This window comes from Rhododendron vialii, chromosome 5a, assembly GCF_030253575.1.
Source record: "Rhododendron vialii isolate Sample 1 chromosome 5a, ASM3025357v1".
NCBI lineage: Eukaryota > Viridiplantae > Streptophyta > Magnoliopsida > Ericales > Ericaceae > Rhododendron > Rhododendron vialii.
In genome coordinates, this window is record NC_080561.1 from 34,567,218 (window position 1) to 34,570,479 (window position 3,262).

General features: G+C 42.6%; 1 long non-coding RNA gene across 1 annotated transcript; it reads right to left on the reverse strand.

Annotated features, from left to right (window-relative positions):
- Positions 1-2,670, reverse strand: LOC131325868 (uncharacterized). The gene is made up of 2 exons (XR_009199859.1): positions 2,265-2,670; positions 1-229 (listed from the first exon to the last, which is right to left on the reverse strand). It is a non-coding gene; the product is annotated as an uncharacterized LOC131325868 (long non-coding RNA).
- Between the last annotated feature and the right edge of the window lie 592 nt (positions 2,671-3,262).

Here is a 3,262-nt window from a genome sequence, read left to right on the forward strand (position 1 = left end):
TTTTTAAATACAAACCCTCGCAATAGTACATACTATAGCCCCCAAATGCATCACAGTTTCCGAATCCACAGGTTTGTCCAACCGATACAGTATTCCAAAAATAAAGAAAATAATACAATGCAATTTGTTTTATGAAGATATGCAAGTACTTCCAAAATATATATATAACTTTAGCTTGTGATGTCTGCATGCACTTCACACCCTCCAAGACTGTGTCCCTGTAGTGTACCTGAAAATGGTAGGGTGAGCTACACTAGCCCAGCAGGGAAATCTATACACAAGCTATATGAAAATGCGATGAATCATGCACCTAGAGTGAGTGAATACGATGAGATCTACAAAGAAACATGGGTCTTCCACCACGAACGAGCATACTACAACCAGAAAATCATGATTTCATAAAGATAACCCTAATAGCTCACACGTCAAACTAGAAGCAAAACTCGACTCGAATTATTTCAATTAGACCACAACTTGTCATCAATCGTCATTTGTCCATCGCTACGCAATTACTCGATTCTGCCTCGATCTATACGAATAAGTGATGATCATGCACCATCAGTGGTGCGTGAGCAACATTATATATGTACAACGAACCCCAAGATGCTAATGATATCTATCAACAGAACAATACGAACATATCATTAGATTTCCTTTTTGAACATAATTGATTTGTGTTTTATTTCTCAAGTATTAGCCACTCCATGCAACAAGAACTAGTTTCCTTGATTTGTACCGAACAAGAGGCTCAATGAGGAAGGATAGTAATCCAAGATACAGTTCAAAGTCGAATGACAAGCCAAACATTAGATTAACAACTTTATCTCTCTTTTCATTTCTCAAGCAACACATGACATAAGTCTAGCTCAACCAATCAACAATGCGTGATATGTGATGCAAAGCAATGCACCGGGCAACGTTGGGCCCCGTAACCCTCGCCAAAGTCCCACCAAGAAGGTGAACCGGGCTCCGTCCATATTGACGTGAATTCCGGGCGGTGTTGGGTCCCGTAACCCTCGCCAAGGTCCCACCAAGAAGTTGAACCGGGCTCCGTCCATATTGACGTGAATTCCGGGCGGTGTTGGGCCCCGTAACCCTTGCCAAGGTCCCACCAAGAAAGTGAACCGGGCTCCGTCCATATTGACATGAATTTCGGGCAGTGTTGGGCCCCGTAACCCTCGCCAAGGTCCCACCAATGAGGGTGAACCGGGCTCCGTCCATATTGACGTGAATTCCGGGCGGTGTTGGGCCCCGTAACCCTCGTCGACATCCGAAGTTGGATACGACTCCATCCATTGTCCATATGCTATGACATGCCACACCATGATACATACAAAGTTCGATGTCACACGTAGCCGTAACACTCGAATCATAGGTCCATAAACATCCTTCATTATGCACAATCCATCCATAATCAATCTCACACCCATTATCGAGTTAAAACGATTATACAACATCATTAAAAATTGCATACTCAATATTTTTCAATGATTCCAACGCCAAATTATCACCAACTTACTAATCTTTAAAACCCACAAGGACCCATAACCAATAGCATCATTTAACCATAACAAACAATAAAAAGAAAACGCAGCCCGATACCCTGCCCAGATTTTCAGATTTTCGTTCAATCTTCTAAAAATTACTATAAATCGAGTTCTTAATATTTTTGAGTGATTCCAGTCCCAATAGTTACGCGATTGAACGAAGCTTAAAAGTCACGAAGGAACCCTTGTCAAATCTGCCCTCAAAGGGTGGTTAAACAGGGGTTTTCCCAGGCTACACGAATCTGTCGCGCAGCATGACAGATTGACACACCTCCACTCAAACAAACATAACTTTCTGTGTACTAAGAGTTTTAAGAAGATTCTAGTGGCAAATGAAAGCTGACTTCAAGACCTTCGAATCGATATAAAGTTTGCATGAAACGGACATCGAACGAGGAAGTTATGGCCATTCGAAGTGGGCTGACATCCAGAACACGAGACAGATTGCAGACCAGTTTTCTAAAAATCACCATCAATTCAATTCTCAACAGTTTTGTATGATTCTAGCGGCATTAGAACGGGCTCTAAGTCTACTCTATTTCATACGAAGGAATCAAAATTCAATCATGAGTTTAAGAAGGCGTAAAACCCCAAAAACAAAGACCCTGTTTCTGCAGAATTTCGGAAATGGAACAAACAACCTCAAACAACGAAACAAAGCACGATCTAGGTACATAAACACCGTATAAACGCATAACAAGAGTAAGAGATCCCTACCTCATGGGTTTTGAGCAAAACCCGACCCTTTGACCAAGTCAACCGAGCTCCCACGCGGTCCGTTCAAGATTTTTCTTGGATATTCGGAAAGCCCGTGCTCCGTAGAGCAATTTTAATTCTTGGACTTCGTCCGGAATCACGCTCTAAGGTGTTGAGATCGAAGAGAGAAGGGAGGAGAGAGTTTCGGAGGAGAGGAGAGAGTTTGGCCGAGAGAGTGAGAAAAAGAGAAATGGGAGAAAGTAGTCTCCTGGGGAAATTATTGGCATGGGGAGTAATCCCATGCTCCCACCCCACACACACACACGTGCACCTCTCGCACAATTACCCTTATATCCTCCCACGAACACGTCACACCGAATATCCGAACCGTCTATTTCAACGGGCCGTACATTAACAAAGGAAAAAAAAATACAGCCTAAAATAAAATAAAATAAAATAAATCACGGGTCTCTACAGGCGTGGTCTCAGTTACATAATCATTCAGTAGAACTCTCCGTTCTCGCTCTCAATCCCAATTCCCATTCTCTGCTCCTGCTCTTAATCCTATTGTTCATGTGCTTCAAAAGGCCTTTTTTGGCTTTTACCTAGGTTTGGCAAGAGCCTTCGCTTCCTCTTTCGTAGCCCACACAATACAAATGCAATTGTGGATTTGGGTTTCTGAGGCTGGAATGAAAGGAACACTGCGTTGGAGAAAGAAAGCTATCTCTTATATTGAGTGTGTTATGTTCTCTAAGACCTCGTCTATTTTTCGGCACTTCAGCTGGTTCAAGCACCACTCCGTTGCCATTTGCGACAGGTTATATACTCTTTGTTGGCCAATTGATTTCTTTCAAGTTCATTGTCATCTACCCTTTTATCTTCATTACTCCTCTCCGACTGTTGCTATAAACAGCGTAACCATTTTCTCAGGCCAAGGGTGAAGCCCGTGAAGCTACTCAATAAACGAGACCACCACTTCTCCACTTGTATGATTTTTACCATCACCACTCCATTGCCGC